Source organism: Miniopterus schreibersii (assembly GCF_964146895.1).
Source record: "Miniopterus schreibersii genome assembly, chromosome: 8".
In the NCBI taxonomy this organism is placed as follows: Eukaryota; Metazoa; Chordata; class Mammalia; order Chiroptera; family Miniopteridae; genus Miniopterus; species Miniopterus schreibersii.
The window spans coordinates 57761681-57787679 of record NC_138109.1 but is presented as its reverse complement, the minus strand read 5'-3'; positions in this window follow the sequence as shown (position 1 = coordinate 57787679).

Genomic DNA, 25999 nt, shown 5'->3' with positions numbered 1-25999 from the left:
TAATAGTCTCTCTCAATAAAAGAGATGCTTGAAATAGGTATATCTTATTGTTTTCTTAGCTATACACCACAGGTAGGTCATTTTTTAAATTGACCTAACTTCTAAAGTCCTCAACACCATTCTACGTTTATTTACCATATTCCAATAGCCAACATAAACAACTGTGTGGCCAGAAGTGGTCAGGGCCTTGTTATAGTTGGGTGGTTCTGAGCTTCCATCAACAATGCAAACTCACAGGAGATGGGCCACCTTCCAGACTACACCTCTGCAGAGCTACAGACTTCAGGTTTGGAAACCTGTTGACTGTTATTTGAAAAATTTTACTTCAAAGAATTCTGAAAATTAAATGTCCCCAAATATAATGCCTTTTGAAAAAAACTCTGGCATGACACATACAACACTATGGTGATTACCAGAGGGAAAGGAGAATGGGGGGACGTAGAAGAGGGTATAGGGGAATAAATAGTGATGAAAAGAGACTTGACTTGGGGTGGCAAACACACAATACAATATACAGATGATATATTATAGAATGTATACCTGAAACCTATATAATTTTATTAACCAATGTCACCCCAATAAATTCAATTTTAAAAATCTCTGAAATGATAAGAGAGCATAGCATGTGCATGTGCCACAGTCAAGGGTTCTGCATTCATATATGTTCTCTGAGAGTGGATTCATTTATTCATTCATTCACTCAAACAAGTATTTGTTGACTGCTCATTATTTGTTAGCCCAGGTCAAAGTCCTAGGGATACATCAGTTAATAGCCTGAAACAGACTGAGTACTTGCTCTTGAGGTGCTCCTGCTGCAGTGGGGAGAGAGAAGAAAAGTATATAAACAAGCTAAAATAATTATAAAGATTGTTAAGGTGTAATTAAAAAAACATGGGTTGAGGAGATTTTAAAAAGGGGTAGGATAGAACCACTTTAGACAGGATGAGGAAGGAACACTGTTTTGAACAGGTGACATTTAAGTTGAGCCTTGAAAAATGAGAAGATGTTATCCATGCAGAACTGGGGAAAGAACATTTTCAAGAGAGAGAAATGGCTCATAAAGTCCCTGGGGAGTGAAAGTGCTGGGTGTGTTCATGGCATCGAAAGGAAGCCAGTGTGCTGGAGTGTGCTAGGAGCAAGGCATCAGGGGCTAGGTTATGCGGGACACTGGAGGCCAGGGTAGGAATTTTTATTTTATTCTAAAGCAAATTGGAAGCCGCTGGAGATTTAACTAAGAGAGTAACCTGACCTAGCTGATGTTTTATACCTGCACTGGCTACTATGCAGACAACGGACTGAAGGAGGAGATGAGTGGGTGTGGGAGGCAGGAAATGTCATAATCCATGCAAGTGCTAACGGCAGCAGGCCGCAGGAGTATAGAAGTGAGATGGTGAGCCGAAGGCTTCACATATATATTTTGTAAAACGAAACCAAAAGGACTTGCTCATAAATTAGATGTGGAGGATGAGGGCAAGACAGGAATCAAGGATAATTCCAAATTTCTGGCTGGTTGGGTGGTGGTGCCATCCTTTGAAATGGTGGAAATCGCCCCCGGTTTCTTCTGTTCTGGTGTAAGACAGTGAGGTCCTTGCACACATGCTGCCCTCGGGGGTATTTCATTTTCTGTGGAGAGGTTTTCTTTTCTCTTTTGTATTGTTAAGGAGCTAAAACACACACACACACACACACACACACACACACACACACACACGAGTTAGCCAACACAGTCCAAATGAAGCATGAGACCTGTCTCAGCCCCTCGCACTAGGTTTCCCGGGCCCAGCTAATATGTAGAGAGCAAGGAGGCAAGACCAACTGTAGCTTAATGATGCTTAAGAGAATTAAAAAAACAACCACATGGTAACATTAAATCACATTTTCCTGGGGATTGGGCCTTGGGTACCAAACCTGAGGCATGAGTTGCATTATTGGGTAGATTGAGCTGAATTCACACACACACATACACTGTTCACTAGTATGAGGTTCTTTTAAGAAAACCCAAATTAAAGAGGAGTTTCTCCACTGAAATTTGTTGTCACTCTTCCAGCATGTTAAACTCCAAACCATTAGCTTAAAAACAACCTTCAGGGAAATTCTCACTTCTGTGAAGCATTAAGCACCACTTAAAGGCCATTAGTTTAAGGGGGATTATGAAGCTGAGTTCTAATAAGTTAAAATCGTTTTGGGGCCTGGCCAGTGTGGTTCAGTGGTTGAGCATCAACCCTCGCTCCAAGAGATCACCAGTTAAATTACTGGTCAGGGCACATGCTCAGGTTTTGGGTTTTGGGCTTGATCCCAGCAGAGGGGTGTGCAGGAGGCAGCCAATCAATGTTGATGTTTTTCTCTCATCGATGTTTCTACTTTCTCTCCCTCTCCTTTCCTCTCTCCCTAAAATCAATATAAATAAATAAATAAATAAATAAATAAATAAATACAACTTTTGGGGGCAGATAATTTTTTTTAATATATCTTTATTGATTTCAGAGAGAGGAAGGGAGCGGGAGAGAGAGAGAGAGAAACATCAATGATGAGAGAGTCGTCATTGATCGGCTGCCTCTTGCATGCCCCTGACTGGGGATCGCACCCACAACCTGGGCATGTGCCCTGACCAGGAATCGAACAGCAATCTCCTGGATCCTAGGTCGATGCTCAATCACTGAGCCAAGCCCAGCTAGTCTATCATTTGTTTTATTCCACAGGATTCCAGACATTTCTCTATGTCTTTGGGCTCTTAATGGGAACACAACCAGCATGGAGTCATTGGCTATATGTACTTCTTTCACCAACCCAAATCATCAGTATTTTCATGCCATGAAAATTTGTTTATGAGAAGTGTTAAGGGAAATCTTGAAAAAAATAAAGACGTTGCAAAAGGATAATTCAGGAGGAATGAAAGAATGACAAAATTCATTCCATTGTTCTGAATTTAAATCCCAGCTCCCCTCCTACTAATTAATACAACATACTACCAAGACGAGAACTTCTAGGAGAAATGGGAAGCACTTCAGCAAAGAGATACTTAAAAGGGGGCCCAAGCTTTGCACCCCTGTATGGAAGAAATGTGTTGTAAGGAACTAAGTATAAGACGATTCTACAAAGATTCAAAACAATCAGAGTAAAGATGCAAAAATCCTGAAGTTAAAAGCTAGAACTCAAAGATTTAGGAGGGTAAATTTTTTCTTATTAAACTCTGTGATCTGCACAATAAATCAGCTATTTCCTAAAGATTGACAGAATCAACATTATCACAATGAAAATATTGATTCTGAATACCCTTAATGCATTTAATGTTTATTGGAAACCAAAAAGCATTATTCTATTTATGGATTACTATCTTCCCAGTTCTGTAAATATTTATATCTATAAGGATAGCAAGAAGTAATGCCAAGCATTTCACTAATAATTTTTCAATGTCTTGGAAAAGTGGCATTTTTGACTGAACCTCCAAGAGAGGAAAATGTAACAATAGTATCAAAACCTACAATCAATTCTTTCCCCTAAAGAAATCCTTTTGTTAAAAGAAGAGCAGTTTTTCTGATTTTTTTTTTTTTTTTTAAGGCTAGGGATAAAACCAGTTCCTTCTCCTTTCTCTGGTTCTGGTTCACCTCATATTTTACTGGCCATGAAGGAGTTATGAAAATCCAGACTCTACCAACCAATAAGGCATCTTCAATTATGAGAGATTTGCTAATTAATTCAAGCTAATTAAGTCAAGTGATTTTGTCTTCACACTCACCCTATACTCACAGGTAGGAATTTTCCCTCTCTGCCCTACTTTTTCTGCCTGGGTTTGCACAGGATTTTATCTTTATCAGTCACCAGGCTGTGGCGTAGTGTAGCTTGATCATCATAGACTTGTCCTGGGACAGTGCTCTTGCCATCTGCAGAGTCATGTCTTTATTTTAGAAAAGTTTTACACTTTCATTGGTTCTATTCTATTTTTTGTTAACATCAACTTGGTATATGCTAGATGCTTCTGTCTTCCATATCCATCAACTTTTCTTTAATCATTTCTATCACTGCATTCTTTTTTATTTTATTTTGAGTGATTTTCTAACCAATGTATCCCTGACTATGTTATCAGTTATACACACTTTCTGCCCTTTGGGGGAGGGGAGGTAATGACACTTTTATTATGTCTCCCAAATTCTCATTCTTTTGCTCTACTTCAGTTTTCCTTCAAGTATAGGTATTCTCTCAGGTTTGTCTTGTGTGTGTGTGTTTTAATTCTATCCCTGATCAATTCCATTTATTCCCCAGACTTAAATTACCCACTGTCTGCTTTTCTCCCAAATGTTTCTCATCTATCCTGATCCTCTCTCTAGAGATTTACACCCAATTTCCAAAGCTGGTTTGATACCTCCATTTGCATCTAACTCCATATATGTTCTAAATTAGTTTTCTAATCTAGTGATTTTCAGAATGTTAATTGGTGTTGTGTTGTTTGGTTGTTTGTTTTCTAGATTCCCATGTGCATTAGTTTCCTAGGGTTGCAATAACAAATTGCCATAAACTGGATCATTAAAATAACAAATTTATTCTTTCATAGTTCTGGAGGCTAGGAGTTTAAAATCAAGCCTTTGGCAAGACCATTCTTCCTGCCTCTTTCTAGCTTCTCTTGGTTGCCAGTGATCCTTAGTGTTCCTGGGCTTGTAGCTGTATCACTCCAGCTGTATCACTCCAACATCTGCCTCTGTCATCACATGGCCTTCTCCTCTGTATGTGTCTTTCTTTAAATCCCCCCATACTTTCCCTTATAAAGGCACCATTCATTGGATTTAGTGCTCACCCTAATGCAGCATGACGTCATCTTACCTTGATTACATCTACAAAGCCTTATTTCCAAATAATGTCACATTCACACAAACTGGGAATTAGATCTTAAACATACCTTTTTGAGGGACACAATTCACTACCTCATAAAATACACTTTGGAAATGTTGGTTTAAGCAAAATCAGATGGATTTCATTACTACAGAACTTCTCAGAGCCTTTAATAAGCTATTGTAAATTGTAGTTTTAATCTCCAAGAATAGTTATTATGTGGGTTATCCTATGGAGTTTTTCCCAAGTTATCACAAAACACTTTTGTATGGAGTCCTTCCAAAGTCTACTGTTCCAGCAACAGACCTTGTGTGTTCTTATCAGTGCTTCTCAAGTTTTCATGTGCGTGTGAATCACTATGAGAAGCCTCCTAACACATCTTCTTGCCTTTAATCTTTTTGTCCAAACTGTCACCAGACACAGACTACATCAAGTCAGTCCCTCACTTTAATACGTATGTTGGTGTCTCACTGCCCACCAAATCAAACACCAACTGCTCAGCATTGAGACATTCCAGTCTCTTGTAAAGTCTGACCCCCCAACACTTTGGAGACTTAGTCACACTACTGATCTATGGCACAACATATGCTGTGGTTACATTAGACTGCTCAGTCTCCCCTGACCATACCATGCATGTTCCCATCTGAACCATTGTTCAAGCTCCTCCCTGGCCAGCAATATTTTTCTCCTACCTTCTCTGTCTGGAAAAAATACTCTCATTCTTCCAAGTCTAGTCTAAATAGAATCTCCTTTGCTTAATATTCCCCAGTTATAATTAATTTTTATTTCTTTTATGTTCTCAAAGCATTTTATCATAACTTTGCTTATAGTATCTGTATAGTACCTTTAATGTTGCCCTATAATGATTTATACATGTGTTTTTCTAGCTAGCTCCTTATCAGCAGTGGTCATACATGGCACATAGTAGATGTTAATTTATTTCTTTATTCATATATGTAATGAATGAGTTACTAAGCCAATGAGTGTATTGGATGAAGGAGAGTCAATTGGCTATGGATTCTTTCCAAAGTATAGAGATCAGACCACCTGAATAAAATGCAGATTACTAAAACCAGATCTGATCCAGATCTACTGAATCAGAATTTTGAGGAGGAGGGACCCTAGCATCAAATTTTTCATAAGAAATCCAGATGATTCCTGTGCAAACAAATGTGTGAGAATCATTGCATAAAATTTAAAAGTAAATAGTTCATTAGTACCAACTAGTGCTACCAATGATTTAAAAATATTTGAACCCAGCCGGGCATGGCTCAGCAGTTGAGCATCAACCTAGGATCCAGGAGATCGCAGTTCGATTCCCAGTCAGGGCACATGCACAGGTTTGGGCTCACTCCCCAGTTGGGGGCGTGCAGGAGGCAGCCGATCAATGATGACTCTCTCATCATTGATGTTTCTCTCTCTCTCTCTCTCCCTCTCCCTTACTCTCTCTGAAATCAATAAAGGCATATTTTAAAAATAAATAAATAAATAAAAATATTTGAGATGGAAATTCTCCTGGGCAAAGCTGACAATTCTGTAAAGAAATGGAAAAAGTTAAGAAGGAGTATTTAGCCTCAATTAAGAACAAAAGTAATATATAAAGACCTGGTGAGTGTTTTTAAGTTCTCTCTTTCTTCTGTGCAGTGTTTAAAACCAACCAATTCCTAAACCACAGTTGAAATCACCTTCGTTACTGGGATCCACACTAAACTGAAGGCCACCTTGACGAACAGGAGAGCTAAATGAAAGTTAAATTTGTCACATTCTTTACCATGCTGCACACTTCCAGAGTTTTATAAAAAAAATTTTAAATCCACATAATTAGTTTAGCTTTACCAGAAAGAAAAAAAATTTGAATGACAAGGTCAGGCTCCTGACCTTTCAGTAAATTAGAGAAGATTGCCATAAATTGCACAATATAATGAAACACCAATTTGCATATTTGCTGCTATATTAAAAGGGATCAGTTTTAGCTCACAAAGCAGAACAAACAAAAACATGCATTTTAATAACTCAAATTACTCCCAGGAAGTGACCCTCAGCAGAAAGCCTGATTATCACTACTTAATTAGAAGCCTTGGAAATCTAAATCCCCCTTTAAATCCTACTCTGGGTACAGTGAAAGATGAAGCCATGAGTTTTGTCTAAGATTCAATATTTACTCTTTACTAATATGTTTGCTGGAGAGACTTCCCAAGCATTATAAAGACATGCGAGAAAAAAATTTAATATTCAAAGAAAGCGTGCACACAAAAAACCTGTGCTGGCTTGCAGGTGCAAAGCAATTAACAAGCTGGCATTTACAGTACTTTTAATTAATTAATTAAAAATGCAAAGCTGGCTTTCATTTCTTTAAATGTTTGAACGTTTTATCCATCAGTAATAAAGCGCTACATGCGGCTGGGTGAGAACATCTGGTAAATGAAAAAAGTTAGTCCAGTGTTGAAGTAAGTGAAGAGGGGTTTGGAGTTTCCTAGTGTGTTCTCATTTGTTCCTCCCCCTACCCCACCCCCACTAAGTACATTAGTAAACTTAGTGTCAAATGAGAGGGGAAATGGCCCGTGGCCTACCCTGCCTCGAAAACTGAAACTGAGACTATGAGAAGCGACACGGTCACCTGGAATGGGCATGAAAGCCTCGTGGCCCAGCACAGTGATGCTCGCCTTGAGGACTCGCCGTCTCGTCTCCTTAGGGGAGCGGAGCAGCTTGGAGTTGAGGCGAGGCACCTCCATCTTATTTATAAAGGTTAAAAACATAATTAGCAGGGGGAATTTCAATAATTTGCAAAAAAAGAAGTGGGTAATGGCTTCTAATGGAATGCTGCTGTGACTAATTTTACAGCTGGACGCTGCTAGAACAACGACTTGACTATTCCCCATGAACCCATTTTTGGTCAGTACATATTTAAAAACAACACCATTAATGTGGTCTAATTAAAACATAAAGACTCCGGCGCTGCCGCGGCCGACATTCACTCAGCTGGAACTAACTGTATTTGCTTAATCTACAATTTTAGATGTATTAGCAAAAATAAATGTTGGTGAATGTAAGCGCCTGATTACATATCTTGGGTAAATTGGTGGTAATGAGTCAAGAGACTTTGTGTTCATTCACATATATTAGAATAAGAATCATTATGAAATTAAAGCTAAGATTAATCCTGCTAATGACACCACAGAGCGCCTGGGAATAGATAACCCGACGTCAGCTTCGCTGCGCTGCTGTGTGCTATCGGATAGAGTAACCCTTGAAGTGTTTTTCTAAGGCGGGTAGCTGCTCCCCCCACCCCTCCGCCCAGTCCCAGTACTTGAAATGCAAATGAGTGACAAGATAGTCTAATCATGAGAGCAGATTCTAGCAGTAAAGAAAATGAATAAATTAAAAAAAAAAAAACACCAACCCTCTGCACCACCGATAAGAACAAGCAGCAGGCACCCTGATGTCCTCAATTAGGGTGGATGACATCTGCTGAGCATTTCTCTCTAATAAAGCCCTCACTCGGTATTCCAAAGCACACGATTCTAACACTGTTAACATTTTAATGTCCTGGGCGTGCGCGGGAACATTAATTACAAGATGATTTGGATGACTTCTGAATCTCTTTTATGTCTTCCGCCGAAGAGAACACAGCGTTGCGGCTTTGATATCATAAATAAGATGGGGATGCCTGCCAAGCATGAAAGGGATCCTGAAGTCACTGGCGTCTGCTGTCTTGTCCCGAACCTCTGCAGCCAGGCAAAGGGTGTCCTCTGGGCATTTACAGAGGGTTAGCAGCTCTGCATTTTAGGGCGAAGTTAGGTGGCTCTTGAGGATTTTTTCCCCTTATGCCAAAGGTGAACATTGCTGTTGCTGTTTTTAATTCCTAATGAGCTTAAAGTCCAATTAATAATTTTCTAAGCACAGTTTGCCTTCCTAATAGCTATTTTCATGAGCTTTGGCAAATGTCACCAGGGCTTTCGTATTTGCTGGCTGGGAGACTAGGGTGGGATGGAGCAGTGTCCTCCCTTATTCAACAGACTAATAATACAAAGTACTGGCATCCTGGGGGACCCCATGTGGAGGGTAAGCAGGGGGACACAAGAGAAAAGAGATGTGTTGGGTATCCTACTGCATAACTGGCACTGTATCACCATCGCTCACAGGAAAATACTATTATTATCTCTATCATATGGGAAGAAAACTGAGGCTCAGAGAGATCATTTAATTGGCTTGCAGGTTATTAAACATCTAATAAGATGCAGAACCAGGATTTGAACCTGTGCCTTACTGAGCTCCAAGTCCATGATCCCACTATTCCTCTTCACTGTACCTATGGCTGTCATTGGGACTGTTTCCAGATGTTCTAGGCTCATCATTTGGGGCGTATGATAAGGTATGTTCCTTTGCCCTTGTTTCAAGTTAGCATAGCCATGTAAACTTCTTTGACCAGTGAAATGTAAATGCAAGCTTGAGAAGTCTCTGTGTGGCTCACCCCATCCCCTTTTCCCTCTGAGGAATAATGGACGTCTTTCAGCCTCCATCTGAGGATGACTTGGAGCAGAGCCCACAGTCGACCTATAATGAGCATGACGAGTGAGCAAGAGATACACCTCTGTTATTTAAGCCTCTGAGATTCTGAAACTGTTGGTTACTGCAGTGTAAACTAGTCTTTCCTGAAGAATACAATACTATACCATGCAGACAGCCAGGCACAAACCTGCAAAAAACCCCAACAGACCTTGGGAATGGATAAAGAAAGATGGGGAAAAATAAAAGTAAGGGGAGATGTGACTCAAAAGGTGACCCAAAAACTACAAGACTCTGGAGAAAAAGATTGCAATTTAACTCATCCTTGTGGGTACCATGTACATCATATGTGCCAATGGCTCCCCCTAGAGTTTGGCAGTGCCCAACCTGCAAGATCACAGTCAAGGCCCTGCCATTTCCATCCCTGCTAGTCTGAGAACATGGCTCCCCACTCTTTTTACAAATGAAGCCAGATTTGCAGGATGTGCTGGGTATAGAATTCATAACTCAACCAATGAGCACAGGCCCAGCCTAACAAGAAGTTTGCTCACTCAAAACAGCAGAAACAATTCATCAGCAAATGTATACGGATGCTTTGGCCACGAATCAAATTTAATCTCAGATGACAGGTTACTGTCACTAGCTGCATATAATCAAATGAAACAATGTGCTACAGCAATAAAACAAAGTTGTTTTATCCAAATGTGAAAGGGAGAAAAGACTCTTGGTTTTTCATAATTGACTCACTGTGCTGCCACAAAGGATGGGATGCCTGGGGAGGAAAAGAGACCCTGCATCGAGGTAATACACTAACCTGTTAATTTTCAGCCCATTTCTCCCTTGTATCTCTTTCATAGCTCTGTTTGGATCACTCCTAATTCTCTATGCCAACTCACCCTACACAAAGGCCCTGCAGTTTGCCAAAACAGCAATTGAACAGCAGCTTCAAAGTTCCCAGCCACCAATCAAAGGTTCTCCAGGATGTCCCCTATGGTTCCAGAGCTAGTGAACTGGACAGAGCACCTGCAGAACTAAAGCAATTAATGGAACTTCCTGGGACAGAGCCCGCATGGATCTCAAGCAGACAACTACACACCTCGCAGACCCCTCCTCACTAAGCCCCGTGGCACTGCCCAATGGCTGCATTGGCTCAGGGAGCATTAGAGAGGATTCTCAGCGAGCAAATCAGCCTTTCTATTGGGCAGCCCCAGGTTCTACCTGCCCGCTTCCACTTACAAGGATGCTGGTTAGTAAGAGTGAGAATGTCTGAGGCAGTCCTAACCTTGATTAGGAGTGGGCGAGCCCTCTAAAAGGTGTGCAAAGCAGCTCACCTGCCTCCAAAGACAGAAGTAAGCTACACCTAGAGCCACATTTATACTCCAACCCAGCAACTCCCCAATGAAAGCGGTTCAATCCCAACGTTTATGCTCTGGAAAATGAGGTAACTGATACAAACGCTCATCAACCTACTCTATGGCACCATGAGGCTACGTTCAGCTATGCTTTTGCATGGGCCATGTCCTTCACCAAGAACATCTTCCACAGGGACTCGATGAAGACCTACTTGTCCTTCAAGATACAACCCAGATGAGCTTATGAAGCCTTCTCAGTCCTACTCGCCAGAGGTGTGCATACCCTCCTTGGTTCTCTACCTGAACAAACTCCACTGCAGCAACACCACTGGCCTGCCTCCTCCACTAGACTGCAAGGGCCTGGTGATTCTGGCAGAATGCCTGGCACAGAGGAGCATGCAACACCTATTACTGAAAGAGCTACTTGAATATTGATAGTGGGAGGCAGATTAAAGATGCAGTGCCATCTTGGAAGACAAGTAATGCCCTATATTTTCCTATCAGGTGCTTAAGGACAGTTCAGCTTTATCTTCTGACAAAAATACAATACCTCCCTTTCCTAAGGCTTCTGCATTGTCTTTATAGTTTCCACACACTTTTTTAGTTTCTTAACAAGGTGTCCTTAGATAAGCCTCATCCAATTAGCATTATTTTGTGCCAGGCTGTGACAACCTAACTGAGAAATCAATGAAAACAAAGGCTGAATGGCCCGAGTTCTCTTGACTGAGTGGGCTCCTAGGTGTCTTTTATGCAGAATAATTTATGAAAACATCCTTTAAATACAGACATTTCCATCTGTTTCACCTTCAGTCTTGAGGGAAAATGAAACAGAAAGATATGCAGTCTTCTTTCAATGTAGTATTTTTAACCTCTCCTTCTCAGTGTTTGGAACTCTTGATCCCACATCTTGAACAATATCTCAGGTGTAAAAGATGACAAACAACAGTCAATGTTTGTTTGTCAACTGGGTGCCAGATACTATGCCAGGGATTTTAAAGGCTCAATGAACTTAGTCTGGTGAAAAAGAAGACATAAAAGGCATTTTAAAAATAAATGCTAAATAAGGATACAGTCACCACCTGGGTGTGGAAGGATATGGGGGACAGTTGAGTGACATTTACACTCAGCTATAAGGGAAGGCAGAGACAGATGATCAGGAAAAAGACAGGCAAGAGGGAAGAAAAAGACTCTAAGTACATGTCACACGTAGAACAGTGACACCAGAGGGTGTGGTGGCAGATGAGGTATGAAAGGCAGGTGAGAACCATGCTGGAGGGGTCTTGAGTGTCACACTCAAGAGTTTGACTTTACTAATAATGGGGATCCTCTAAAGTTTGAAAGAAAGGGGTGATATAACTCAACCTGCATTTTAAAAGGATATTTTTAAAAGATACTGGGAAGAAGGGGGCAGTGTGAGGGATCATTAAAAATCTTTTGCAGACATTCTAAGTAAATAAATCATGGAGGTTTTCTTATTTTCTAATCAAAATAAGGACAAATTGGTTGTCTAAGTAATGGGCATTCAACAGAAAAGATAAGTGCTAAACTGACTCCAAAATGGCAGTAAAAATTTAATCTTAAAAGAGAATTTTAGCCATTGAGCTTAAAAAGGTTGTAAACACTAAGCTTCTCTTGTAGAACGTGCTCAAGGCCAAGGGCACATGAGGCCCCACAGCCAAGCGAGGGAGAGAGGAGAGGAGCAGACAGTCAGACTCTAGCATGCGGGCCCTCCCAGAGGCTGGCACACGAGAAGATAGCTGAGAAAAAGGTATAAGGGGACATCTACGCAGGAACTGGGGAGAGTCAGACAATTTCCCCAAGGCAACCTGAGATGTGTTGTGAAGCATGAATAGGAGTTCACCGGCTAGTGAGAAGAAAACCATTCATGGTGCAAAGAAAAATTAAAAGGCCACAACTATGGCAATAAAGGTCTAATCCCAAGAGTGGAAGGCTATCTTCCTTGACATCAACCTCCACAAAAATCTGTATTTCCCTTAGCTTTAATGAACCTGCTATCCATGAATTCATTCTTACCCCTTTCAAAAGTCAATGTTTGATATTATGAACTGGACGCTTATCATTAACTGCCTCTCATTTGACTGAAATTTACTTCAGTTTCAAGAAATGTGTCTCTTACTCCTTTCCGGGATTTATTGATGAGTTCATATCACTTCTATGGATATTCCTTGTCTTTCAATACTGGAGAAACTTAACTATTTTTTGTTTGGCTTTATATTTATTTTTTCATCCCAGCACCAGGATCATTTGGACCAAATAGACTCACTCCATCCACTCTAGCCCTCTGGAAACTTACTAATGAAATTTGAACACCACTCACACATCGCCCCACATCCCTGCCACTTCCCCCCATCACCAGATATTATTCCTTGTCACAGTGCCTACTGGGGCACCAGGACATTTCCATGTGTACGTCAGCTGCTTTTCTATTGACATGACACGTCACGCACAGAATTCAATCAGAGAGTTCTAGAGGAAAAGGGCCCCAAAGACCGTATTAAATGTAGCATCATAAACCTGAACTTTTCATTATTTCACCTGTTCTGCTCATGCTCAGTTATCTCCCAGTATTTCTGTAACTAGTCTTGGCAAGCCCACTGTGCAGTATCTCTTATTCAACCACAGCTGGTTCTTTACTGTCTCCCTTCTTTCTTTCTGTGGGTAAGAGAGCGCCTTTAATAAAAGTGATCATCTCAGAGGAAACTGAAATCCCACTGCCTCCCTCCAGTGCTGCACTTAACGCTGTGTGTTTAACAACACCTTGGGGATTACACTTAAATCCTGGAAAATCTTTAAGCAGCAACACACTGGCAACAGGAAGCTGTCTGTCCCCTGAGAGCTCAGAGACGGGCAGAGCTGGAGTGGTGGGCTGTCTGGGAGGGGGGACGTCCAGGGGACAAGAAGCTACTCGCAGGCTGGAGCAGAGATGACCTGCAGGCTCTCCCTCCGCACCCGACAGATGGACCAGGCACCGAGGGTCCTCCAAAGGTCTGGGGCTTCTGGGGTGAAACAGACATAGTTTTAGGAAGATACAGGTGGTCTGCACGGCCTTCTACTTTCCATCCCTGCCCACAATCAAGATCTGATTTGTACCACCCCAAAGGAGGAATTTGGGCAATTGTTGCTTTAATCCTCCCCTGAGGCTGTGTTGTTACTGATTTTAGAGAGAGAGGAAGGGAGAGAGAGAGAAACATCCATCGGGTGCCATCCCCTGCGCGCCTCAACCGGGGATTGATACTGCAGCCTGGGTATGTGCCCTGACTGGGAATCGAACCCGCAACCCTTCTGGTGTATGGGAACGATGCTCCAACCAACTGAGCCACCTGGCCAAGGTGGAATTTTGGAAATTTTTAAAGATCTTTTCTTTAAAGGAGATTCACTAGCACATACACACACACACACACACACACACACACACACACACACACACACCGTCGCTCAGTCCAGGATTTAATAAACTTCACTGGGGGCTTCTTCCTTGCCTCTAACCAATTCTTTTTCTAACTAACTAAAGCTAAAACCCAGTCCAGTTTTTCTCTCCCTCATTGTAGAAGGAGATAGCTGGTCATTCTTTAGGGAAAAAAATTGCACACACTATTTCTGTAAATAAAATATTGTCTAAGTTTTTTAAAAAACAAAGCCCACAAGCAACCCCAGAAAGCATCATTATAATCACCTCTTAGACTGAGTCTCCCAAAATCAAGGTGCTTTCTTCAACCTACAAAAGTTTTCCGCATTGACTCTGCTCAGAAACAGTGCTGGACACGGCATTCTTATTATTTCATGTTACATAACCAGGCTCTCAATAAAGCTTTAACAAAACTCTTATCAAGTCCTGTTACAAATGGATCACTAACTATTGTCAATAATTCTTTGGTCTACAAAGCAAATATTAAAGAAAAATTAAAAGAAAAATCTTCTCTTAGAGATTATAATTTTTATAAAAGGCCAATGGGCAATGGCTGCAATGATTGACCAGGCCAAATAGGAACACTTTTATGATGCAATGATATAAAAGATTCATTTCCTACACTAGTCCAAGCTGGAAGCCCACTTGGTAGTTTGTGTGTAGCTATAGACTGCTCTGGCAAGAAAGTTCAAGAACAGAAACAAGTGATAAACCAAATAAACACTTTGCCTCCAAAAATCCATTTCACATTTTACCATCTGAAATGCCAAGGCTTAAGAAAAGGCAGTTCTGGTCTGAATGAACAGAAGGAAAGATGTACTGGGGAGTATGGGATGGATTCAGTCTGCTCAACTATGGTGAGGCTGGTAAAACACACTGTTCCCCTGCAAGGTCACTTTATTGCCCCACATGCAAAATGAAAGCAGTAGCTCACATCTCTATTACTCTGAGGTATTTTAGAATTTTCCTGGTTTCCTGCTCCACATCAGAGTTCAAGTCTTCCTCCAAAGTTTCCTTTTGAAGTTAGGTCTAGTTAGGTCTCTGACTTTTCTGTCGAATGCATGCAGAAACTCTTTGTGGACCAATTCTTAGCTTACGTAGGGATTTAATAAATAAAGAAAGTTGTCCAGTCAAAAAAATCATTGAAAATTCTATGTCTATGTCAAAGAAGCTGATATCATGAGACTGTATATTATAAAATGGTTGGTTTTGGACAGTTCATAATCTTTCCCCCACTCTCTTTAAAGTCATGAGTATGGAAGCACAGGCCAGCTGTGCTATTTGAGGACCTCCTGCTCACCCAAGATATACTGTCTTGTTTGGTCTAACAATAGAACCTTGGTGGGATTTGGCTACAGTGCCAAATTCTTTGTTAGCTTTTTAGTTTTAAATGAGAAGTTGGTTTTCAGACTAGATTGCCTTTCTCGTTGTTGAGGTGACAGAATCTATCTGTTCATTCATGATTGACACACTTGTGGTGATTGCAAAGCCATTTCACTGTTTCACCTCCCAACAGCCTTCCCTGACTTCCACCACCCATCCTCCAAAAGTTTACAAAGCATCCACTCCCTGTCTAGTTGATGAGGAACACAAAGGAACACAAAGATAAATAGGTTCAATATTTCTCCTCAAACTAGTCACAGGTCAATACCAAATGCTAAAGAGCCTGGGTGGCCTCCTAGTTTATAAATGCACAGCAATGACTTGGATGCTGAACACTGACTCAGTTTCCTCAAAAGGAACACCATCTCCCCATTTATTTGATCCCAATGTTTCAGATGACCATGATGAGTGTTTCCAGATGCGGGCGTATCACTCATACCCATAAAGCTATTGCTAAATCCTAGGAATACAGAAGGCATGAAAAGACACAAAAAGAAAGCTTGTAAGTTCTCTGACTGACTTCAGGATTCTCAGCTCACGATGGCCCAAACACAGTAAACTTGATTTTCCTCAAGCAAGGCAGTTCCTGCCTCATCTCATCCAAGGACTACCGTTCCAGGTCTTGTAATTTTTAAAACCAAATACTACTCAGAACCAAATCTAGAACTCGGGGGATTATTGATACCTAGATGGCTCTGGTTCTTCATTTTCTTCAAAATCTGTTTTCATAACATATCAACGCCCTTCCCATTTGTTTGATAAACGTTGGAAATACCAATGTTCTTTCCTAATACCTGTTTTTCAGACGGGAAAGTTAAAACACAGTGCACTAAAATGGAATGAATGAAGACTGACCCTGCCACCACTCTCACCACTGCCTGCTATTTACAGAAGAAAGACAAGCAACTTTTTGTGCTCAAATGTTTCTTTAGAAGAGAGCTAGTACAGGTTGAAAATTATTGCCAAAATGGGTGGCTACAAAATAACCCTATTGTTGTTATAGTTAGCAGCACTGGCCTAGCTCTTAACTAATTCATAAATATTAACTTCAGGTAACAAGTAGCTTTAGTCATTTACCTTGGGGAACATCACACCATAGTTTATCTTGGGGTTATGAAACACCAGAACACGGGATTGTTAAACCTGAGCATACTACTGTTGTTGAGGAGGTTTTTTAAAAGGTAAAGTCAGGCAGCTAGTTAAATCTATTTCAATATTTTCCCAAGCTAGCCTTATTAGATGAGCCCTTGATCACAGATTTGTTTTGACATTAGAACATATTAAAAACTATTTTCTAAGTTGAAATCCAGCCCTATCCATAGACTCTCTTGGTTATCTTAAAGCAGAGACAGAGCCTTTCTCTCCAGGCCGCCTTCCTTACTCAACTCCACAAGTTAACCTTTGCTTAATTGTCTGTTAAGATAGACTTACCTAGTTATGTGGTTGTGCTGCAGGTACTTTTCAAAGAGTACATCCTATCAAAAATCTCAGCTAAAGGAACAATATTTGGATAAATTCCCTGGAGGAGAAAGTCAATGCATTCCTCCAGGATCCCCAAGCTCTACACCGGGGTTAAGCCAGGTCCCAGAGAGCTGGGTACTTGGAGGACATTGTTTTAGCCGGCTGTGGCAAAATGTTTCTGCCAAAATTGGATTTTGGCAGGATGTAACTGGCCTGTGTTCAGGAATTGAATTTAGGTAGTATGGATGTCTCTGAAAGTAAAGACTTGAGAAACTGTTAGATAATAAAATCTCTTGGTCTTGGTGACTGACTGGATGTGGCTTCTGAAGAGAAAGAGAGTGTGGAAAACCAGGTTTCGGAGGTGAATTATCTGATGGATGATGGTGCATTCAACAGTGATGGCTTGAGGCTCAGATGAGGATACTCAGAGTTTGGGGTGCACAGGAGACATCCATGTACTTGTGTCTAGCACACATTTGAATACAAAAGGTCAAAAGTCAGAAAATAAGTCAGTGCTGGAGCAATGGGCCAGCAGGAAAAAATCTGGGCAACACCAATGGTTAAGGGACCAGCATAGGGAGGGGAACCGAAGAGGCCATTTAGACTCATAAATACAAGCAACACACTGACGGTTGCCAGAGGGGAGGAGGTTTGGGAGCTGGGTGAAAAAAGTGAAGGGATTGAGAAGTACAGATGAGTAGTTACAAAATAGTCATGGAGATGCAAAGTACAGCACAGGGAATATAGTCAGTGATATTGTAATAACTATGTATGGTGCCAGGTGGGTACTGGAAATATCAGGGGGAACACTCTGAAAAGTATATGATTGTCTAACCACTGTGCATTACACCCGAAACTAATACAAAATAATACTAAATGTGAACTGTAATTGAAAAAGATGTTTTAAGGGGAAAAAAATTAATGACACATAAATCACATCAATATTCCTTAATAAGAAATCATTTGACACCGAATGGCACAAAATTGATAAAGTGACATTCAACCTGGAAATAGGAGAGAGCCCAGCAATTTTATTGAGACTAGGAGTAAACAGAAGATTCCTGCATGACAGTTTAGTTCTCACCAAATATAAATATTTTTATTGGCTTCTACCTTGATGGAAACATTTCAATGAAGAGGGGGAAAATCTAGATTGTTTGATCACAAGAAAATTATGACTTCAAAGGGGACGCCTGCTATTCAAGGGAAAATATCTGAGCAAATATGCAACAAATTATTAACAGTGACTCTCTCTTAGGCACGCGGGCTAAAAGAGACTTCTATTTTCTTGTACATTGCTGTGGTTTTGAAGTTTTTCTAACAAGCATTTTTAAGCAGATGAAAAGCTTAAAAGAAAGCAAGTGCATACCTACGTATCTTTCTAATAAATGTCTATCCTTTCTCTCCTGTCTTTTCCAGTCCTCACCACCAATTTAGGGCAAGCTGCTTTCATTCTACCTGACTGTGTTGTTGGACCGGTTAACGCCAAAGAACTCAGGTTTAAGGTGAAAGCTGGTCCTCAGTGTGGGAAACCGGAACACAGCCCTCCTGGGGGGCCTGCTGGCTCTCACAGGGCCTTACTCAGCAGAGGTGGAAAGCGGGCTCCTGGGGAATCCGCTATCTGTCACCCACACAGCGCTGGCCCTCAGAGCCCTCCAGCCAAAAAAGAAATGAAGTTTCTTTTGTCCGTTTCCACAGATCCTTCCTCCCCTCCTCAGACTCTCCCGAGGTCATTCCTTCATGCTGTGCTCTAAACTTGCAGCTCTGCAGAGACCATACCTGGGACTGAGAGGTCAGCCTGCCCAAATCAAGAGGGCATCTGCCCCTTGCCCTGCAAGGGCTGTTTGTTTCACGTTTGCAGATAGAAACTGACCCCCTGTTGCTCACACTGATGAACCTAATGGTTTCCTGGCATGCCAAGGCTCACAGCCATCTGCTCTGCTGGCAGCATGCCCACGGCCATGGTGGTGTGACTTGTTCAGATGGGGGTGGGGAGTGGAAAACAAGCAAAGAGAAGTTTCGAAAATAGGCCCAGTGCATGCAGTCAACGATGCCTTATCTGAAAGGCGAACTGGTAGCTAGCAGAGCCAAACAAAGAACACACGACCTGCTGCCTTCTAAGGCAGCACATCTACCTACAGTTGTTGGCATAGTGTCATCAAGGCTGGTTTTTATTCTGCACCTTTTTTCTAATTGGTCATCAGATGTGGAATTATGAGCTTAGAGGAGGTAAAGCCTGGCTTGCTGGACTTCTTCTGGGTGACCAAACACTGAACAGAGGATATAGCACCATGTGGGGGGAGCCTTCCCTGAGAGATGTAGATGTGGCTTATTAAGCTCTCGTCAGGGCTGAGTCCTGGCATCCAATGAGGCTCCAAATCTGGGAAATGGGCCTTTCTTCAGGCCTCTTAGAGATGGCCCCTGATCCTTGGAAGTTCACATGCCCATCACCATGATTCCATAATCCCCAGAGAGTATCTCTCATCAAAGCATTTGTCACACTGGACCACAAGTAATTGACTCTTTCGTTGCCTGTACTTGACTATGAACTGTTTGAAGGCAGGGACTGGGTTTTACTTATGTCCGTGTCTCCAGTACACTGTGCCTGTCACAGAGCAGGCATTCACTGTGTTTGTTCTGTGAATGGACAAAGGTTTATGTGACTATACTTGTCTCTCTGCCCTCCAACTTCTGTATCTCTCACTTTGTTCACAGACATATATTATCCGGACAGAGAGGCAGAGAAAGCAGTAGAAAGTTCAAAAATAAACTTCAAATGCTTGAAGAGGAAATGGTGAGAAGAACAATCTATGAGACACTTTGGTTTACCACCGTATCTGAGACTACTGAAAACATTCATTAAAAACATGTAAATCTAAACAGAAATTTAGCATTTAATCAGCTGCTTACAATCTAAGAATTATTATTCACCAAACCTAATTGGTCAGATTATTTGTTTGATCTTTTTAAAAAGAGAAGCGATGCTCTCTACTAGAAGATTGCGTTCCAATTCTCAAAAATGTGTAAATATTAATATCATATATGTTCTGAGTAATAAATAAAACAGGGTTGGCCATGGACCAATTGGAAGGACTGTTTAAGTTATCCTTTTTTGGCAAAAAATAAATGGTAGTTAATAAAACCCCCTTAAACACATAAAATGGAATGAAAGTGGTCAAAATTTCCCAAATTATCCCCCTAAAGTGAATAAAAAACCTGGTGGGTTCTAGTAAGTCATTGTTTGAATGAAGGCGCAAAAATCTAAAGAACACAAAAATTCAAAAATTTTGCTCGTATGCCTTATGCAGTAGCATTTTTGTTTTCAGATTTTCTCTGGCCTTTCTGAGAAAAGTATTGCTCCTAAATTACCTTGTCCAACAGTTACAATATTTTAAAATTTCAGTTCGGCTTATATAGTCATCAGAAGCTCAATATAACACCTTAAAGGAGCATTTTAAAGCTACTTTATGATAACTCATCCAAACATAAATTAGAACAGGAAGAGCAAGCGTGTTTTTCAGTGTTGTAAGAACTCAAATATGATTATCACTGAAAAACATGTCACCACTAAAATAAATGTCTATCAAGATTTCACAATATAGATTCAGCGGCACAATATCCACATATGTCTACATGTGCTTATGCATGTGCGTTTATGCGTGTTGGGACTCTCTGAACAGTTCCTTTGAGCAATGAATCATCATATTAAAAAAAGACTATGTAATGACTTTTTAAGGTAATGCCATTTCCTCCAACATTGGCGTCCGTAGCAATTCTCCGATTAGCAAATGGTAGGTTGTAGTTGGGTAATTGGCTGTCATATCTAATCTCCATTAAGAACTGTATGTCCCAGATGTCTCCACTATACATTCAGCTCTGGGTTGGAATAAAAGAAGAGGCTTCGTCCCAACACTAATGGAATAATGATGATAACTAAGCCAGGGCTCACACTCTTGCTCCTGAAAGTCGAGGATGAGGCTACTGGGGGGCCTTAAACCTCATGCAGTGGCCCAACCTCCGGACCTGCTCTCTGGGGTGTGGAATCACTGATCCCGAGCACCACCCCCGTTACCCTGAAGGCCAATGTCGAAGGGAGACCGTCTGCCCTGAGAGGGCTCCTCCCCTGGCGGCGCGGGCGGTCAGCGCTTCCAGGGCTCGCTCTTAGAAACAAAATTCCGGGTGAAATAAGATGAGATCGGAAAGATCGACTGGGAAATAGGTGTGATTGGAGAGGTTAAAACAAAATAAAGAGGGCCGATAAACCAGTAGCACCATTTGTGTTTTATTAGGTTACTATAATAAATAATTTAATATAATAATTGATGTGCATTTACAAAGCTAGGCAACAGAAGCTCTGGGGTAAGCGTGACTTCTACAAACCTGTTATAGTACCTATCTAAGAACAATTCATATTTATTAGTGGAATAAATCCCTAGAATTCCTTGCTAAAGGCTTATCAAACCAGATTGGGTCCCAGCCCAACAAATCGAATTAGAAATCCATGTAAGGCTGCTAACTGTGTTATTAAAGTGATCTGCATGGATATTCCCAATTCTCCCTGAAACCTTCTATTTGGACATTTAGTCAAATGCTGCCCTCTAGTGAGAAAATTCTTTAAAGGCTCCAGTGGGCCCTGGGATGAAAAAGTGCTCAGGAGCTTCAGTTACAGAGGCCCGAACAAGTAGTATCTTCAACTACAAACTACAGTTATTTTAGATTAAAATATTAACTTCACTTTTACTTTGTTGCTAATGCCTAAAATTTTCTTTCTAAAATTGTGTTATAAATAGTAAAATAATAAAATTACAGGGATAGGGTAGTTTACCAGCAGGACATTTAGATATTTTAGGCTCTAATATTTGGTAATCTAATAATAGTAACTGATATTAAAGTTTGATATGTCTATTTCCTTTAGCTAAAGGGGATGCAGCTAAAAGAATTCTAGGAAATTAAATTTGTGATAATATGGCTTCTCACTCTGCCAATAAAAAAGCACACACAGAAGTTGTGATTCCACAGGATATTCGTGTTATCAATAATTCTTTACTTCTAGGTATTCATTTTGCCATAAAAGTGAATAATTATAATGTTCTTTTAAAAAACAGACTTTGAATACACTTTATTCATTTAGCAGTAACAGGCATTTAACAGTTTTTAATCGTATGATAAACTTTGTCGATCCTGACAGAGCAAATTTCCTCTTGTGATCCAATCTTCCTACTAGAGCATTTATTCCTCCATTCATCTTTTATGTCTTTAACGAACCTTTATGACTGCCCGCTGTGCACCCACACACCCTGCTAGTCACATGCCGGGTAATGGTGAAAAGGAGGGGCCTGGGGTGCTAAAGCCTGTGGCTCCTGCAGCTGAGTCGGGGAGGCAGACAGGGGCAGGTCATTCTGAAACACTGTCATAAGTGCTTAAGATGGGGACATATAGGACTCTCTGGGAGCACGTAGGAGAGCCACCTGATTCAATATTGGGGAGACAGGAATGTTCTGTTCCCCAAGGGAGTACAGTTTGAGCTTTGACAGTGTTCGACAGCCACTGACAGCCCTCTGAAGGTAGTGCTAACCATACAGGCTACTTTCTTCCTGCAGAAGCAATTCCACCCAAACTGTGATGCTGTGACAATTTTGTGCCTTTGCCAATATGTCATTCTCAATGAGATATGCACTGATGATAGTTCCATACTCAGCACCAGCCACACATTGATATTTGAATTAAATCTCTCCATAAACGTAAAGAGAAATATTCCTATTTTAGTAAATTTACTTAGAAAATTTTGTTCTTTCTTAATTTTGAACACACCCAGAGAAAATTACGTCTCTTTTTTTCTAGAAAAATAAGAGAACTAAAATGAAATTACTTTGGGATTATATAGTCCTCATGTGCTCTGATGCAGCTGCTAGCACCCTATGAGATTTTGAACAAGTCATGTGTCTATGGTCTATGATCCTTTCCATTCAACTATTCTGCAGGTCTATGAGCAACACTATATACAAAAATTACTCTTCTTTTAAAGTGTTGAATTCATTGTTTCGGCCTCTCATCCTCCAGTTAACCATGGTCATCTCGGTATGTAGGAGAAAAGCTTTTGCTTGAAAAAATTTTAATCTTATCCTTTCTCATCAAATGTTTTAGTCATTGAAAAAGAAAATAAAAATTGAAGCTTACTAAAGTCCTAGTCCTGGATAAAAATGTCAGCAATATATCAATAATACATCTCTACAAGAAGAGTTAAGTCCAAGAAACTTGCTATGTGAGAGACTGTTAACATTTTCTCTGGACTGAAATATGTACAAGGAAAATTTTGTTGGGATTTTTTAATATTTGTCTATTAATATATATATTATATAGATAGTAACTTCTTAATTTGTGTTTTAAAACTAATTTGAAAGCAAAAAAAATTTAAAACAGATATACGTATATGAGACATATGTCTCAAAGAGGGAAGCACAGGGCATTCTCAACCCTAACAGTGTGCAAGTGGGCTCACTTACAATCTTTCAGTAGTATTCCATGCTTTGAAGAACAAAAAGTGTATAAAGCCGAGGCAAGACCTTACAAGAAGAATTAGGAAACCTGGGTTCTATCTGAGAATGTAATAAACCTTAGCTGAGTCGCTTAACCTCTCTGTGTTTGAGTTTCCTCACTTGTCCTGTCTTGACTGTGTCACTGGTTTACATAAGACCTAACGAGCTAATCTTTATGCATGTTACATTAAAAATGACTTGAATATCCACCCAAAGGGGAAAAGATAAGCAAAATGTAGTATACTCATAAATTAAATATCACACATGCAAAAATAACCTGGAAATATATTAGATATATTTATATGTCAACATGAGTAGATCTCAAAAAAACTATAATGTTGAGTAAAAAATGCAAGGTACTAAATGATACACTACTTATATTTTTAAAAAACACTCAAAACAGTACTATATGTTGTCTATGTATTGCATATATATATATATATATAAAACTTCTTTTTAAATGGACAGTGGTTGTCCCTCAACAGAGAGGGAAAGAAACAAAACTTGGGATTAGAAGGGACTTCAGTCAATTACATAGTTATTTTAAGAGACTGGAAGCAAATAGGACACACAGTTAACCATTAGCTCGGAGTGCTGGGAAAAGGGGTATACTCCCCTTATTCTCTGGTACTCCCCTCTACTGTTCAGATTTCTTTTTTTAAATTATTAAAGCTAAAAAAAAAATAGCAAGAGTAAAGCACCTTGGTTAAAGGTTAAAACAGAGCTGGTGCAATTACCCACGATCCCTCCAGTCTTTGTTGTGTGATCTTCATTAGCAGATCAGTACATTAGTCATCTGACCACAGGGTGAACCTACATTTAATAGGGGGTGCAGGCAAATACCTGCGTGAACAGGTCCTGGGGTGTAAGAGCAGACATGCATTCTCCTGAAAGAAAATGTTTGAGACACACAATATCAACCCCAGACAACCTGAAGCCTTTACTTGATACCAGCTACAGATCCTCTTCCTGTTCTCTGCCTTCAAATCTTCAAATAAAATCAGGACTTTGTAATTTTTTTTTAAAAAGCCAGGGGTCAACCAAATCCCATCATGCTCTTCATGTTTATATCGGCTTAAGGTGCTTGTCCCAGCACTCCATCCAAACATTTAAAAAGTTGACTTGACTCCTTAATTTCAAATTCCAAATCCCTGACCCTGTAGAATCAAGGTGGAAAATACGGGATTTGACTTTATCAATAGAAGTAATTTAAAATACTATAAACAGATTATTCACATAAAATGAATTACGAATAGCCTTAAATATCTTTTCAAATGCTTGCTGCAACTCATAATGAGAGAAATGTGATTTTAAATTGTACTGAAGCATCTTCCCTTTTTTACCTATTAGACTGACCAAGATCATTAAGCTTGATAGGCCACTTAACACATTGCCAGGGTGTGGGGCAATACTGGAGGAGGTGTACGTCAGTAAAAACTCTACGGATAATAATTTGGCACCATCCATGAAAACCACGAATGTACATTTCCTTTGACCAGCAATTACATTTCTAGGAATTTATCGTACAGATCTCTTTTTGCATATGTGTGATATAGCATATATGCAAAGCTCATCTTGCTGCAGTGTTTTTAACTGCAAAATATTGGAAATATCTTAAATTTTCATCTGTTGAAACTAGTTAGATTAATTTTGGTACAATTTTCATGGAATAGCTCTGCCCCCCCAAAAGGAGAAATCTCTTATTATTTGATCTAGAAAGCCTCCAAGATCAGTTATTAAGAGAAAGAACCCAAAGTGCAGAACCGTGTGTGAAGAACTGCTATTTGTATAACAAGGGAAATATATGGGCACGGGATATTTCTGAAAGAAGAGACAAAATGATCCTAATACTGGTTACATCTGGGGGGAAAAACGGAAGTAGAGGGTAGCAATGAAAGGTAGACTTTTTACTATACACTCTATTTTGAATGTCAAACCATGTAAATTGTGCTACATTTTTCTTTAAAAATAAGTTAAAATTTTTAGTAACTACATAGTTTCAGCTATAGTAGTGGAAAGATGCTTAAATTTTAACAGATGGCTCTAGTAAATGTAGAGTAAACCCTACACACACACACACACACACACACACACACACACACACACGTGAAAAAAAAGAATTACATCCCAAGGAAAAACTAAGGAGGAAAACTTCCCCAGAGCGTGGACTTGTTTTGTCAAATTCTAGAAAATTATCTCCCCTGAAGCTACCAAACAGAAATTAACTCAGATTTTCTTAAAACCACACCCAGTTCAAGAGTCTAAGCCAACCTCTGCTAAATGAAGCCCGAATTCAAATTTGTAACACAGCTTAAAAATCCAATAGTATCTTTTCCTAGCTGGCTTTAAATTTGATTGTGAAACTCAGCAGGTGTAACATAAAGTACAAAAGCTATTTTCTCTTTTGACAGAGCAAAAATTCATCTTCTTAGCTCAAAAATACATCAACATCTGTTATGTAGAACCAGCGGCTAAATCTAAACAATGTGAGCCACACGTTTCAAGGAGAT